Source organism: Eupeodes corollae, chromosome 2 (assembly GCF_945859685.1).
Source record: "Eupeodes corollae chromosome 2, idEupCoro1.1, whole genome shotgun sequence".
NCBI lineage: Eukaryota > Metazoa > Arthropoda > Insecta > Diptera > Syrphidae > Eupeodes > Eupeodes corollae.
In genome coordinates, this window is record NC_079148.1 from 118171636 (window position 1) to 118182538 (window position 10903).

General features: G+C 30.4%; 1 protein-coding gene across 1 annotated transcript in view; it reads right to left on the minus strand.

Annotated features, from left to right (window-relative positions):
• LOC129944002 (ribosomal protein S6 kinase alpha-5) overlaps positions 1-10903 on the minus strand; it is a 67885-nt gene extending 56982 nt beyond the window's left edge. Inside the window, exon 1 of the mRNA XM_056053117.1 lies at positions 10056-10903. The gene's annotated coding sequence lies outside the window, so the exon portion shown is untranslated. The remainder of the gene's footprint in view (positions 1-10055) is intronic.

The window sequence follows — 10903 nt, forward strand, 5'->3', positions numbered from 1 at the left end:
CTCAAATATCTTTTAAAAACTTTGAGATAATAGCTTCTTACTAATTTTTTTTATAAGAAATATTGTTTTCAATATTAGGACACATTTTGGGAAAAATCGAATTGACAGTTTTTTTTACAAAAAAAATAAAAACCTAAAAAAATGTATAAAAGTTGGTAAACATTGATTTTCGACTCAAATATCTGTTCAAAAATTTTAATTATTGGCTTCAAACTAATTTTATCTTGTAAGAAATATTGTTTTCAACATTTGGTAAAATTTTTAAAAAATTCGAACTGACAGTTTTTTTTACAAAAAATAAAGCTCTAAAAAAAACAATACTAAAACTTGGTAAAAATTTACTTTCGGCTCAAATAGCTTTTCAAAAATTAAAAATATTGGCTTTAAACTTATTTTATTTCACAGAAAATATTGTTTTCAACATTCAGTAATTTTTATATAAAAATCCAACAGTCCGTTTTTTCATAAAAAATAAAATCTACAAAGAATAGTACGCAAATTTGGTAAAAATTGATACGAGTACATATAGACAAACTTTTAAGCAAGACAAATCAACAGGCGGGATGGGAAGTTATTAGTGTGGGTAGCACCCCAGCCTCTTTTTGTAATTATGTTCTTAGCAATTTCACCAAAATTGTTAGAAATACGAACGAAAGTTCTTATCCAATCCGTTAGGTTCATCATTGTCATCGATCAAAACAAAGTTCTAAAAAATTTAGAAATGTTGTATTACTGTTTGCGTATTGATCGATAAATGGAACAAAAATAAAAGAAATGTTTTATTTGTTCATTTAAAATTCAATGTGATGAACATTAGTAATACAGTGGTAGTCCAGTAAAACCAATGCCGATATAACGAATGATCGACATTACGAACTCTTTTTTCAAGTCCATTAGGTATTCTATATAACGAACAAAATAACGAATTTCGGAGAGCAAAAAAAAAATATTCCAAGTTCAGATGAAGAATTTGATGAGAAGGATGATATTCATCTATCAGCTCTCCGTAAAGATATGATCGTTGTAGTGAATACGGTGGCTCTTATGAAAAATATTTTCCCAGAGGTAAACACAATACTAAATTGCAAAAACTGTTTTGTAAGCTATGAAGTCTTACATAATTTTTTCAGACTGATTAATCCTTGAATCCGAAATTATTTATAGCAACAATGTTGAAGAAGTCGAAATTGTGGATTATAATAGTGATGAAAATACTAGCTCAGAAACTGAAGTTCAAAGAATGAATCATCACGAAGCTGTCCGAAATTTTGACAATTGCATCCAATGGGCAGAACAAAATGGAATTGAAAACTCTAAAGTCTTAGTTCTAAGAAGTTTAGGGGCAGAGGCATTCAATAATAACATTCAACGCCCAAAAAAAAAACAAATTCATACGCCCATGTTCCAAATTTCGATCGAAAATGAATTGAAATCACTTTTCAATTTCACGTGAAATGATCGATTCAATTCGATCGATTTCGAAAACTTTGAAATTGCTTCAAACTGTCAGAACTGAAGGATCATCCATTTTTATTTTCTTTCTGAAGTAAAATGTTTATTTATTTGAAGATGGATGCAATATCATTGGCAATTTTAAGTGATAAAAGGAAGAAAATTTCAAGAGAAAAAATAAGAAGATCAAATACGCATATTGGATTTGCCAGACACAATGTAAGTGTGTGCAAATTATGTAGAATTGTTCTGATAAATAAAGAAACTAAGGGAAATATAACCCTTTATAATACTTTCATCCTTCAATTCAAAAACTTGCTGCAACCCTCCCATTCCTAACAGAAGGAAGCTATCAAAGAACAATTCACAGAAATAAAAAATGTGATTTGAATGCGTTCAAAAAATGGAACCAACCGAAATACAGAACATCCATTTGCATGTTCGAAAATCCAATTCACGATAACGAATTGTGGAACACCCAAATTCACTTTCGTGAAGTGTATTCACAATAAGTAAAATGCAGAACATGAGCAATATTATCGATTTTTTTTTTCTTAAATATGAGTCCAAATATTTGTATGTACTATTTATGTACATAATTTCAACAAAACTATCTTTGTTATATGTAAATGAAGTTATATATGTATGTTTTTTGTATTTTATTGAGTGAAGTATGTAATTATTTTTTTATGAAGTTTGATGAAAAATACAAACGTACTTTCTATAAACTTAAAGATTTGCATGAAAAAAATGGTTGGATGTAACGAATTGACTCTGAACATTATATCGTTCATTATACTGGACCACTACTGTATATATAAATATTTAAGAATATTGTATTTCACCGGGTACACAATTTTTAACAACATTGCTTTATAAGGAACAAATGCTAAATGGAGAAGAATTTCAAACAATTTTTATTAAGGCCTTAGCATTTTTTTACAAACTCAATATTAACACGTTTAGGCAGCAATAGTTCTTGAAAAAAAAACAAGTCCGAAGAACGGACCTATCAATTTGAAACAGCAAAAACATAGAACTCATATGGGTGTAGCAAATAAAAGAGTTAAAACAGCCATTTTTTTTTAATAAAATGTCTGAATAACTTTAAGATTTTTCTTGTTTCCAAAATTTTTAGTAGAAACCAAATTTTGTGTAGGTTTTTATTTTTTATAAAAAAAAAATGACTAATGGATTTATTTAAATTTTACTTCATAACATAAAATTAGTTTTAAAGCAATTATTGCCAGAGTATTCAAGTCGAAAATCAATTTTTACTAACTTTTAGTAGTTTTTTTATTGTCTTTAAAAAAAAAGTTTACAAGATTCCAAAAAAGTTACTTTTTTACGATTTTTTTGGAGGTAATATCATTTTTTGTTGGCAAAATATTTAATGTGGCAAATGTTTTTGTTTATTTTTTTATTTGTAAAAAAATGTTAGTTTTTTTTTTGTTACATTTATTCAAATTTGGAACCACGTCACAATGTTTAATAATTAATCTTAATTGAAGTCACTAGCGTTATTGGTTCCACACATATCTGGGGTTAACCAAATTTTCCCCTTTTTTATTAAATTGATAGTGACAACCTTTCAAAAATTGTTAAAAGACCTTTCTACATCCTTTAATGTTATTATCTTAAAAAAAAAAACTTAATTAGAAAGGGTATCCCATATGTAAGTATGACAAACATCTTTCCAAAAACTTCTTATTCAGATTCTAGGGCCCTTGAAACAACAAATCGGACTGATTACAATAACCTCGTATAGGATGTTAAAAATGCATTAATTTGTAATTATCTGTTTAATGTTAATCAACAGCCCGTTGACAACTATGTCATAGTTTCAACTCTCAACCATTGATGTGTGGGAGTAATGTTGGCAGGAATGAAGGGGACCTTGAGAAAGCACTTTTCATGACAAGAACTACTCTTAGAGGATATGACAATTCCTCGCAAGAGGCAGTACATGACATGTGAAAAAACTTTAGATGTGAAAAAACTTTAGATGGTACTGGCAGATATTGAACCATCTGTAATGACAGTGCTACGCACTAACCATCACGCCACGGGTGATAATAATTGGCCTATAATTATCTATGTTCAAAAATGCAACTTAGTAAATTGGTATTTTATCAAAATATCGATAGCAGCTTAGGTTGTTTGCCCGTAACGGCCACTCCTGGTTCATTTTCCAAAAATGGCAAAATTATGCCTCTGGACCAAAATCCGCTCCAAACAATGACTCGTTTTGGTGTATCGGCTTTTCAATGTTTGCATGGGGATTTTATGTGCCCAAATGCGACAATTTTGTTTGTTTATATACCCGCCAAGATCAAAATGAGCTTCATCTGAAATGATGATTTTTTTGGCATCTTCTCAAAGTCGAGCGCAGGCAATATTTTCCAGCGTTGTTCAAGCGTATAAACAACCATATTCGTTCAGCGGAAGGATAAACTAATTATATGTCAAATCAAACATGAGCTAAGTTTTACCATTCACAAAATAAGCACTTGATGAAAAAAACGGTAGAAGGCGGACCCTATATTTAGTTAAAAGTCAATTTCTTGTAAACTTTGGCAGGAAGATGGTATTGTTTGAATTAATTTAACCTTGAAAATTTGCATCTATTTTTATACAAAAAAAATGATTGCGCGCCATAGAGTCTAGTTTAAAACTACGAGGTTTTAGTTTTGTTATTTTTTAGAAAATAAAAAGAAAAATGGACAACTCCATGAAGTAGCACTAGAAACAATTTAGAACAGATTTTCATTTTTTTAATCCATGGACTCAAAAATACTTTTTTCCACTGAATTATTGGTCTCGACATAACAAAATTTACAGCAATTACATATGAGCGGGTGGCACATTCAAATCAATTGCTTTACAACAAATCTGGAGAATAAACACATACCGCAAGGAAAAACATAAATATTTAGATTTTGTAAACCTTGAATTTCTGTGATGGGATTTATATTCCTGTTTTTAATGACCAATTGATGCCACGTATCAAGTATCTTTTAATTTGTGTTGGTCTGTTTATATGTTTTTATTTGTATATTTTTATATATAATAAAACCTCACTGTTTATTGAAATTTTATCGACTTCCCGAGCTGATTACACTTTTATTTTAATTGATAATCTAAAATCTTCGTAAATATTCATTTTATGATGTCCAGCAAACTGGAGACATACTTAATAATTAATTCCAGATGTTATTGGTGCTAGGTACATATGTACATACAAAGTTTATTGTCGGTGTTTTAAACTATATGACTCTGGATATTAATCCAAATGTTATAGTTCCAAGGATCAAATTAGATGTTTTTCCATTTTATACAAATGAATTTGGAATTTCACTAAAAATAATCCTTAATTTCATTTTATCCTCCTGCTTTTTGTTATCAATTTTCTTTCCAAGTAAAAAACAACAACACAAACTTCATATCACATTACCAACCATTAAATAGACGTACCACATATACCAACTAAAAACCACCTATTAAAATGACGACATTGTTAGCTGCTTACACTGATAATAATAAAATTTAATGCCACTATAACAACACTTATCTCTTTCCCGTATCAACCACACCACACTATACGCTCTTATTATCAGTGATTTTCAATGGCTATTCCAAAGTACCACATATTTGTGGTGTATGTACAAACGTATTTCTATCAACCTATTAAGTGCACGCATTGTTCACATTTTGTATAAATGTAGGCACCTACATATATGTTTATAATGTAGGAAGTAAGGTACCCAATTAGTTAGGAAAATTTTTAAGTAAGTTTTATATCTTGTATCTTCATGAAATTTATTATTAGGTGTAGTTGGTTGGTATAAAAATAGAATTGTTGCAATTTGTTTACTTTGCTAAAATGTTTCTATATGAAGAATTTTTCCAAGGCAACATAATATGAACTTATAAATAATAATAGGAACTTTTTGCCGCGTGAAATCACGCAAGCTTGTTAATGAGTATTTTTTTAAAAACAACAAAAACAATATAAAGAAATGAAACTTGCATGAGTCTGAGTATAAATCACTTCCGGAGAATAGGTCTTGCAGTTTGTGTGTGTATGCATCTGTGAAATTCTAAATTATCTTCAAATAGACAAATAGGTATATTGTTTGTTTACCCGTTGTCGTCGTCGTAGTACTACACTACATGTGTACAAATTTTTTTAACAACAAGTCAAATAGGTACATTTAAACTTATTTTTGTTTTCGTTGGTGGGTATTTAAAATATCTTTAGTTTAATATCTTTTTAATTTAATAAATTCTAGTCAACTAAAGTCAATAGACAAATCTTCATATTAATGTTACAAACAAAGTCATTAGTTGGTCATTTAACTGTAATGATTTTGTGATATATACAAACTTGAATTTTGTTTGAAAATGATGCCATTAATTTAAACGATGTTATTCATAAACCATTAACGTCCCGCATAGTGATTTAAAATCTAGACGAAATACCTTCTTCTAATTTTTAATTAAATATTTAATAAGTGCAGTCTGGAACCAGAGGTCATTATAAAGGCTTTGCTCAATTTAAAACAAATCAACTGTTTACTGAATTATGATTACAATACACGGTTATTCATGAGTTTAAAAATGAAATTGATTAATGTTGGCACTTGTTATTCCTTGACGGTAGACTGTTTTGTTAGTATCCTCAAACTGTACCTTGTAGATAGGAAAGAGATCACCCAAAATGGCTCTTAAGAAGGCGTTTATTAATAAGCAATACAAACATGCTGTAGTACCTGTGGCATTATGATTAGTGCGTTGGACTGTCATGCCAGAGGTTATGCCATCTATAGAGTTTTTTCACGGGTAATGTCAATAAATTCTCCAAGAGTAATTCTTGTCATGAAAAGAGCTTTCTGAAATGTTCCCTTCGGATTCGACTTAAAACTGTAGGTCCTCTCCATCCTAGACAACAGTACTCGCACACAGGAATGGTTGAGAGTTGTAAGTCACTAGGCCCTAGTTTTCAACGGACTGTTGCGCCACCCAATTTATAACCAAACATGTTAGAAACACCACACAAAAAACGCTTTTATATTGACCAAAATCTTAGCATTATACGGTGACGTTCATTCATACCTAATGTAAATAAATAGAAGCATACATTTAGAACTTTCCACTCTACTTAGCGTCGTTTGTCCCAATACTTTGAGTTATTTAATAGGCGTATAGGGTTGGTGGCGATTTGTAAGTATCTCAATTATTCAATTTGAGATGCAAGAGAACCCCTTTGTATCACCATAAACGAAGAACTAAATTTTGGGATTTGTTTAGTATGCAGATACAGACATACAGTTGTGTTCATAAAAATAGCAGTGCTCCCTAAATAAAACAAAAAGGCCTTCAATATAAACTTCTAATGAAAAACTAAAATATTTTATTCATAATAACAGAAAATAAGTAATATCGATTTTTACCGTATGCTTTGCCACAGTAAAAACAGTTTTTTTTTAAATGTATGGCTGTTCATAAAAATAGCAGTGCATGAGAAAGTACTAGATCTATTACGTCAGAAGTCAGAAAAACCACTGTTTTTTATGATGCTCCGCATCTACGAGGCATCGAGTCCACTAAAACCTAACACCCTTGACTGGTATTGCGTTCCACGAATAACGCACTGCTTATCACGAATGTTTCGAACTCTTGGGTTTTGCTTTATGAACTGCGTTCTTAACATCCCCCCACAAATTTGCGATGAGGTTGAGGTCGGGGGATTGAGCGGGCCACTCCATAACGTATAACTTCTTCAGCGCAAACCATGATTTTGACTTTTTTGACGTATGCTTTTGGGTCATAATCTTGTTGGTATACCCAAACCAACGGCATTTCCTCTTCAGCATAGGGTAACAGAACCTCCACAAGAATTTTTACATGCTCGGTTGCATCCCTTATACCGCCGATGGAATTAATAGGCCCGACCTCGTAATATGAAAAGCAAGCCTATATCATAATTTTTCCTCCTCCATGCTTCACTGTTTTTATTGCATACCGTGGATCGTATGCTGCATTTTGCGGTCTTCTCACATATTCTGCACGACCCTTGGACCCAAAAAGGACGACTTTGCTTTCACCGCTCCACAGAACATTCCTCCATTTCTCTTTTGCTCTATGCTTTAACAAACTCCATTCACTTTGCCACATACCTTTTCGTCAAGAATTGTACCTTGCGTGGACTTCGGGCTGGTAACTTTGCTTATAAAAGACGTCTTCGTATTGTGACAGCGCTAACAGACAGTTGATGTCCTTTTCTTATTTTCCTAGAACCTATGGAAGGGTTCTGTTTTGCTAACTGAACAATTTGTCTCTTCGTTCTCTCAGTAGTCATCCTGTTTGGGTCTCGAGCGTTCGGTTTATTTTGCCATTTTAAGGCGTTACTGACCATTTTTACTGAGCAGCCTAGGATCTCTTGAATATGTTGGTAGGTTTTTCCCTCCAAACGCAGTTTTCGAATAAGTTTTCGGTGCAGTGTCTTGACCGTATTTTTGAGCTAATATTTATTAATTTTTTATATGCTAGTATGTTACAAATACTTAAAACTTTAAATAGTAAAATATTTATTTACCAAAAAATAAAAATAAAATCAATTTTTAACCTTTTTAATTATAAAATCAAAAGAGAGTTTGAAATAATTGATGTTCACCGGGAAAAGTAGAGTATAACTTTAAGCTAAAGTCTCTAATATGAAAACGAAAGACCGTTAGATGCAATTAACATGTCAATTTTTTTTGTAAGAATTTTTGTTATTTAAATAATTGACAATTTTATAAAATTTGGCCAACACTGCTATTTTTATGAACTCAACTGTATATAACGTTGATAATAAATAAACACATAACGAAAGGAATGATCATTTGTCATAGAACAAATTCTTTTGGTACACCAATTTTATTTTTATCTGAAGAGACTTTCGCTTACAACGTCTTATCATATCTAAAAGAAGAGCTACAGTTACGCCTAAAATTTAAAGTACATTCAAATGAATATAAATAATGTTAAGAGGAACTGTATACATCTAAATTATTTGTTTTCTTGGAGAATGTTTTCAACACTACATCAGTAAAACGATAAACATTGCTTTTACTTTTGAATATTATTGGATGATTGAATTTTTAAACTTAACGTTATTAAGTTAATTTAGTTAAAAATAACAACATTTAAATCATCCAGTGTTAAATATATCGTTAATTGGAGAGCTGTGTTCAAACTCTACTCAGAGTATAGGTACTCGACATGTTCAAGTTCTGATCTGCTTAAAATTAAAGAAAACAAAAGACGCTTATGAATAGTAATTTGTTTATCTAATTTTTCTCAAGAGTTACTTTTTACAGTAATCTCAATAAAAATCCATTGAGAACAAAAACTATTTAGTTTTATCGTTTTTTCGAGTAGACTTTTTTTCATTAATTAAATAATTAAAATGTGTGGTAGGCTGACATAACTCAAAATTGCAATTTGTAGCTATAAATAAAAAGCGTCTGCAATTCCTAGCTTGTTAACTAGATAAAAAAAACTTCGAATATCACTTTATTTTAATTCCTTAGGTACCAATAGCTGTTATGCTTAATAAGTTTTTCCCAATTTAATTCATCTTCCAGGCAGACCCATTAAATATCAAAATATCAACCAACGATAAATTTTATCCACTTAAAACAAAGTTAAAGGAACCTATCATCTTTTTTGAAAAAAGGAAAACAACCATACCAGCAACATATTCTCAAACTGTCAGTCCCTACAAGTAGGATTGAAAACAAAAATGAAAAACGAAAAACGCGCCAACCAGTACCTAGAGAATTTTTATTGAAACTAAACCATGCGTACCATAGACATGCAATTTCCCTTGATTGATTTTCTCATTGGATTTTGTGTTTTTGGTTGTCTTTTGCCTACCACCTTTCTTTTCTGCCTATTACCTACTTTACTTTGTCATTGAATACCTATATTGTCATTATTTGCCAATATATTTATCGGATCAACCCTCTGATTCAGCTTTTTATGTTTTATGTGCCTTTTAATGTGTTTATTCCTTAATTTCCTTCGTTCGATCAGAATGGAAATATGTATGTAATTTTTATTTTAGAATACAAAAATTTACTTGCGCGTTTGCTCAAATACTGCTGACTGAGAATTTAAACAAAAAATGACATATGTCATCGTTCCTGGCGCAGAAAGATTCTTGGTTAAGAAAAATAAAAGTATGATGATGACCTAGGTATCGCATATCCCCCAAACTTATGCTTGGCTATCAAATTTCATTTGAAAATTTCTTGAATGTGATAGAATGCACAGACAAGTCTATCAACGGATTAAAAAATAAGACAGACTCATCAAAAATTCCGCAACATGTGGGTTCACTCCGAACCCTCCTCTCTCAAAACCAGAAGAATAACTATGAACACAAAATGACAACACATATGCTACAGTTGGTCACTTATTTTTCAGTTGTTTTTTTTTTTATCTCAAACTAGAAATTAACCAACAAATATAATAAACACAAACCTAACTTAGAAAAAAAAAATGAATTTTTAATTAAAAACTATATTAACACGAATTTCTTTGTATTTTATTACCTTTTTTCTTTAGGAAAATGCCAAGAAGAAGGAAAGCGCGGTTTTTTTCTTCAATATTCGTTCGATCTCAGTCTGTCACTTTTTTCTCCTGGTTTATCCAATATTGCTTTTCCACAAACAAATAAAATATATAAGAAAATGACTAAAAACTTGAGAATTTTCGAGTTTTAATTTGTTTTATTTTGTTCGTAATTTTCTTTATAATTGTGATGATTGTGTCACTGGCCACTGCCACGCACTTCAATTTCTTTTTATCAAAAAATAAAATTCACTGCAAAAGCACAGAAACATAAATCACAAAAAAAAAAAATAATTTTCTTCTTCTTCACCTTTTCTTTTTAATTCATTTCCATTTGGCTTTTATTTTATTTTTTGTATCGAAATAAAATTTAAAATAAAAAAATAATATATAATAAAGGAATTTGATAACTTTACACTTTTTTGAATTTATTTTTTAATAAATTTTGCTTTTTTGTGCACACGGAGAATTTCTTTTCTTGTGGCTGTTTTTATGTTATTTGGTGGATTTTTTTAAGGTTAAAATTTTGACAGCCATGCACTAGATTTCTCTCCACTGTTCGTTCACTTGGGGGATTTTCTTTTTGTTTCTTTTCAATTATTTTTTTTAGAAAGTCTTCTTTCTTCTTTTTTTCGATTTAAGGTAGATTAATTTTCACACAGTTTTTTAATGCACTCTTGATGGTTTTGTTTCTTATCTATTTTCTTTAAATATCTATTTAAATAGATTTTAATATTTTGTTGAAATAAAATGAGAGACTAAATTAGAAAAAAAACGTAGAGCGACACGTTCACCGTACCGAACAGCCGGACTGCGTAGTTATTTTTAA